Raw genomic sequence first — 6982 nt, 5'->3', positions numbered from 1 at the left:
CTGCCCCACGGCTGGGAGAAGTTCTTCTCTTCAAACATGGGACGTGGGGCTCCCTTTTTATGGGGTTCAAAACCCTATGCGCCAGGAAACCTATTCCTAATAGGTTTCCTGGTGCCTTTCTTTATTGGCGGGCCCCTTGATTCTTCCCAGCAAAGAAGGAGAGGGGGCCACGCCCCTCCTTGTCCTCTTGGCTGCCCCCTCTTGCCTATTTTGACCCCTCAAAATAAGGCATCAAGAGGGAGGCTCCAATAATAGAAAAAAGGCTGAATTTGGCAGGATTTTCAAGGACTCGATCTAGCCAACTTTTGACTAGGATTTGAGTCAAATTTCTTTGGGTAAGACCCAACATAATTTGACTCAATTAATCAGCAAAAGACTTAATTATAATCTAATTATAATTATTTAATTCTTCCATTTAACTCACTAACTCTTAGTGGGTTATTTTGTACATCAATCTTATTGACAATTGACATTGTGATTCCAAATCACAAATCGACAATCCTAATAATCAGAACCTCTAATGTGTGTGACCTCATAGGTTCTAATCTAACTGGTAATGAGACATATTGAGATCTCCATCTCAGTATCATTGAAAACTCCTTTCAATGGGTTGGAACGATTCCAACTCTACTCATTAGGGTTTATCGATCATCAAGATAATCCCTATGAGTCCCACCATCCACCAGTGACACCTAGCAGCATGTAGTGGCTACCCAGCAGAATAGAATGATGAACCTCTAGGTGCAGTTGTCATGTGTTACAGTCCTTCTATCGTGGATCTCTACAAGACGGAGGTCATGGATAACTCGTCAAACCCCTTCGTCTGTCATATGTCAAAATTTATTCGACTTAAGTTCGAGAGTGGAAAACTCTTTCTCCACTGTGCATACTGCCCCGGCCGAGGTCTTACGAACTCAGTCTTATAAATCACATAGGATCTCTCCTTATCTATCAAGGTCGATAGATTCCATATAGGTGCATACCCTACTCCTACAGTAAACTTACTGCAGCCAATCTACACTACATGGACCCATATGGCTAGAGACCATGTATGTGTGCAGTCAAACTACAATAACCTCACTGTGAGTAGCCGAAGCACCGCAGGTCAAAGGACCAGTCACACTACTGCAACATCAAGCAAGTCACTGACGAGTGGATAGACATCCAAGTGACTTCTTGTCTTGGTCACGCTCAGTACCCTTGTTCTCTAACAAGCACCTGCACTATCACTTCAGTGTCCCTACACTGTGGACTCAAGTCTCGTCCATCCAGAAGGAAAGTGATCTGTGCACTGATCGGATCGATCACCGTCCTCGTGATGATCCATTGATCAAGAGCATTTAGAAACTAATCACCAATGATACATGGCTCAAATTCTCAACTCTTGAGAATATGTATCATCATCTTATTAATTTCTTGGACGATTTATAGACACATAAACAATATGAATGAAAAGATGCCTTTTTTTTATTCAATAATAAATAGTCAAGTACAAAATTATGTCCCTAGAATCAACAATGTGTGAGCCAAATTGGCTTCTAGGGCATACATCTAACACTTATTTCTATGTGTTTGGCTTTAGGAATGAGATATTAAGGATGTAAGCCAGAAGTGATCTCTAAATGTAGATTCCAAAGATAGTTTTGAAATCAAGTGTAGATGGAATCTTTTTCAAGTTATTTCAAGGAGTATCAAGAATAATATTCAAAGAAAGCACGAATGAAAATCCAATACCCTTTTTTTTTAATATATTAAGTATATAGCAACATGAGAGCAATCTAATTAATTTTTAGAGTATAGTTTAAGAGCAGATAAAGATCAAAACTTATATACTCGAAAAACATAACATTATGTTGAATCCTTAATTCTTAATGACTTCAAAGTTCTTTCATGATATAAAAATATTGGAGCATAGATACCAAAATATGAATTTATGCAATGTAGGATACATAAAATTCAGGGCTTTGAAAGTTCTTTTAAAGCTCTCTTAAAGACTTTCTTTTACTCCTTTAAAGATCATAGCATCAAAATCAATTAAAATGAATTGGCTCAGGATTGAAACACCAAAGTGCAAGCCAATAAGAACTCATAAGTAGATTCCAAGATAAATTTTCAAAACTAAGACAGATGGAATCCTTTTCAATTAAATTTTCAGAAATAAATGATTTACCGATGAATACAGATGAAAATCCAACTTTCAAAAGATATTCAATGAAGCACAAAGTTTACTACCACTTTACATTTAGTATTCTTTGTCTCATCTTTAGATGCGAATTTATACGATTAAGTTCTATATGATCTCTCACTCTGAAATTTTCTTTCTCCCCCTTAATTAATCATTCCATTTGAGAGTTTAGAGTTTGAAGATAATTTTCAATAAAGAGATTGAGTATTTAAAGCTCCCCCTCAAAAGATGCATTTTCTTTCAAACCTTTTTTTTTTGCTCTTCTATAATATCAAGAATGCAGAGTGATCTAGAATTTTTCAAAATTTATAGCAATCACTCTTTTTAATCTTTCAAGAATAAATTATATTTCCTCTTATTTTTTTAATATGTATGGAAATATTAATCAGAAAATAATTCTTTTGAAGCTCAAATTTCTTTCAAAAGTAATTACATTTTCTTTCCTATAAGAATTATTGAAGTGAGTTGAAATATTCTAAGCTTTAGGATCATTAACTCTCTTCTTAAAAATAGCTTTTCTTTTTAATGATAGAAGCATTTAATTATGTAGGAGTGTATATTCAAAATATTAATTTCTTAGTCATAGTTTTTTTTTTTTTCAGAAATGTATATATGAAGCACCATAAATCTTTTTAATATCAAAATAATATCATATGTTTAGAACCATTTATTTGCAATCAAGATCATTGAAAAACACATCATTTAGACCAATTTCAGTACACTTATAGGATAAAAAATGATATGTTTCAGATGCGTATCGGAGCAAACAACCAAGGTATCCAAAGTAATTCTATTTTTCTTAAACCGTAGTTTTCATCTAGAAATCATATTGAGTTATTTCCCAAAATGATGCAATCATTGAAGTATATAATGAAAGTTACAAAAATGCAACGATAGAAGCATTTTTAAATTAAGTTTAAGCTTTTATCCTTAAGGTGTGTTTTCAAGTGATCGAAACTTCATTTGGCTTTTCACAAGCTTTTTATATACTTTCATTTATCTTGTCATTCATTTCCTCATTTTTGAATTTCTTTCTTTGACCACTCAGTGAATATTCTAATCTTCATTTCTTTTGGTTTTACTTTTCTATGCTCTATACTCTATTTGCTCCCTATCCGGTGGAGTTGGAAGGGGCACGAGGTACTACCACTAGCCTCCCTCTTGTGCCGTCCCTAATATACCCTACACCGAATAGTTGAGTCAAATAGTGCCGGGTACTACCACTAGCCTCCCCATTGGCACCATCCCTATGATGAGCAAAATAAAAAGGTTAAACCGTTTTCTTTAACAACAAGATATTCACTCCAAACTCTCCCTATTTAAATATAATAAATTATGAATTTTGTTCCTTCCAAAAGAATGCTCACACAAGTCTCACAAATATGCTGAATATATTATGCTTGCTCTGCTTTTTCTTAAGATTAAAGTATTTACTTAGCTTTTACTTCTCCCGAACAATGTTCATTTTCTTTTTCTTTATATCTCTCTCTTTTTGTTATTTTCAAGTAATTACATGAAAGAGCAGAATAATTAAAAAAAAATAATCTAATATGCTGCATATAAATATATATCATGTAAACAGTATTTCATTATGCCCAATAATTCATAGCTTATCACAAGTTATTCTGAATTAGAGATTTGAGGCATACACTTGTGTATTTCATGGTTATGCATTATACACGCAAGAGTATATTTCAATTTAGGCAAACCATGAAACAAATTTCAAAAGCATAAGTTAGTCAAAATATATGTAGACATGATATCAAGAAATTAGTAATTAAGGACTTTAATCATGCCACAATATGACTTTGCTCAACTGATTTATAAGAGAGATATATGAAATTACCGATTCATTCTGCATTCTTTAAGTCAAATACTTAATAGACTTCTCATGTATAAACTTTTGGCTGAAGAAAGTTCTCTCTTTTGTTTGCATATGAATGTTTATTGTACCTTACGTAGAGGTGTCCTTCAAGTTGAAATCTCTCATTTCTTGCTTATAGATCCTGCATCATTAGTAGAATCTTTTTCCTTTCTTGAAGGCAAGTCATTAGGTTGTCCAAGATACAAGAATATTCATACAACATATTTCATAACTATATGACTTGACATAAGATATGACAATGATTGAATTTGAGTCACTCTACTCAAGAGATTGCCTAAATATAAGCAAGCACAAGTCACTTGAACTAAAGAGATAATTTTATTAAATAATATGGTTCAAAGACACCCATGTGAGGCAATAGGAAGATTTATCAAAGTCAAACCAATTTCTTATTTTCAGAAGCAATTTAGCTTAGATTCTATTTGCTTAAGATAATTATCAATAAGATATACCAGTTAAGTTTTAATCAAATTATCTTAAATAGTTGTTTCTATCAAAATTCTGGTTATGATTCAGCTTTCAATACAAATAATCTTGTTTCAGAGAGATAGGCAATTTTCTTTTAGATTAATTAAGATTTTACATTTGACTTATGGGAGATGGTTCTAAGGAATTAATATTCATACTTTTAGAATATTTTTATGCTCAGATTAAACATGACGTGTTAACATTAATCAGTAGAATTTGAGATAATTTTATGTAAGGATATTAAACACTTTATACTAAATAAAACACTTTAAAGATCAGATTTATTAATCTTAGACTTTTAGAATAGTCTTGAGAATTACTTATAAAGAAAAAACAATCCATTGTTATAAAACTTTTTAGTAGAATTCCCATTATGATCACGACACATTAATCATTTATGATTGAAACATATGATGCATACATGCGACTTATAGAGTAAATCATAATATATTTCAAATAATCACATAAGGAATGAGTGATATAATGATAAATTATACTCATACCTTCACAAATAATGAAATAAGATTTCATAAGTATTATGCTCAATAAAGTTTTAACATGAAGGTATGAAATCAGCATCAAGTGTTTATACTAGAGAGGGAATTTAGATTTTGTAAACTTGAAGAAGAAGGTTATATATATATATATCCATTCATTGTTTTCTTATCATGATGCAAGCACTAGAAAGTTTCATGCTAAAATCGTTGAGATAAGATTTAACATATGAGGCATTTAAAAACTTTGATGCAGAGAGTACGTAATTTCATAAAAAGATAATTTCAATACATGAAGTAGAATGTTAAACCTTATACTAGATTTAATGAATAAATTGAGACTTATCTTTAATTATGTGTCAACGCACCCATTTGTATGAAAATTTCATTTATTCCATGGGTAGCTTGGCACACCTACATCTACACCCTCATATTTTCATTTTGGGTACCCAAGCTTGCTTGGGTCCTTGAGAGTTAGTGCATATGGTTCCTTTTGGAATCCAAATCTGTTTAATCGTAATAACTTTACCATTTGATTTATTCGTATTAGAACCATAGGTAAAGTTTTTATGCCCAATCTTTTTATGTTTGAAATAAGTTATCTTATTTGATGGTTTGCTTGGCGAATTGATAACCTTTTTCTTTAGGGGTTTATTATTGAGCAAAGGAATCCAGCCAAGTCTTGATTTATCAAAAACAGCATGTTGGCTTTCAAACATCGTTTTTAATCTTTCTGAACTTACAGTGAATTTGTTAATAAAAGATTTCAATTGGTTAACTTCTTCACTTAAGTTTTGATTTTCTTTAATTAAATTCTGATTTTTCTGAATCAATTCTTCCGAATTTAATCTTAAGCGTTCATTCTCAGAATTTAATTTGTCTTTCATTTCAGCGGAAGAATTTCTTTCTTCTGACATTTCCAGATTTAGCTTTTTAAGATTTTTATTTTTCGTAGCTAATTTTCTACATTCACCATACAAATCATGAAAAGCATTTAATAGTTCATCATAAGAGAATTCTTCCTGAAATTCATTAGGTGTGAAATCAGATTCAGATTTTACCTTATCTTCTTGTGCCATAAGGCATAAGTTAGTTACCTCTTGTAGTTCTTTGGAGCTAGTATCATTATTGTTGCTCCTCACTTTCATTTTCTTGCTTGACTCTTCCTTGGTCAAGGCTTTCTTGCTTTTTATCTCTTTCTTCCTTTCTTCTTGCTTCCTCTTCTTCTTTGTCTTTAGGAAGCTTTTGAATTTTTCGGTGTTTGGGTATGGGTCCTTGTTTTCATCACCGAATTCTTCATTTGTTGTTCTTTCTTCCGGATTGGGAGATTCAACATCTTTTTCTGCAGGCTCACTGTTAGTGTGTAATTGAAGCACATGTGAGCTAATCTGAATTTTGTCATAAATATTTTCTAAAGTATCCCAGATTTCCTTAGCAGATAAGCATGCAGAGATTTTATTAAATTCAGTTTCATGGATAGCATAATATAGTATGTTCATAGCATTAGCATTCAATTGTGCTAAGTCTTTTTCATTAATAGTGTGAGAGAGTGAGTGAGGGCCTCTAGTAACAATGTACCATAATTCATAGTCTAAAGCTTGAATGAATATCCTCATCCTAGCTTTCCAGTATGTGTAGTTTGTGCCATTAAATAGAGGTGGTCTATTTGTGGATTGTCCCTCACTCATAGAACATCCCACTTGGGTTGTCATGATCTTTAACTCTTGATTGTGAGATCAATGAGTACTATTGGAGCACCTTGCTCTGATACCACTTGTTGCCCAAGGTGACAAGCCAAGAGGGGGGGGGGGTGAATTGGTTTCTTTTAATTTTAACTATCTTACTTGTGTTAAATGATGAATTAGTGAACTTAAACAAATCACAATACAAACAACAAGAAGTATAGTGGTTCGGTGCTCTCCTTAGCACCTACGTCCACTCCCCAAGCGA

Source organism: Phoenix dactylifera, chromosome 1 (genome assembly GCF_051530095.1).
Source record: "Phoenix dactylifera cultivar Ajwa chromosome 1, Ajwa_hap1_PhDact_Kaust_v1.1, whole genome shotgun sequence".
Classification (NCBI taxonomy): domain Eukaryota; kingdom Viridiplantae; phylum Streptophyta; class Magnoliopsida; order Arecales; family Arecaceae; genus Phoenix; species Phoenix dactylifera.
The sequence above is the reverse complement of the archived record's forward strand: the minus strand, read 5'-3'. Positions refer to the sequence as shown.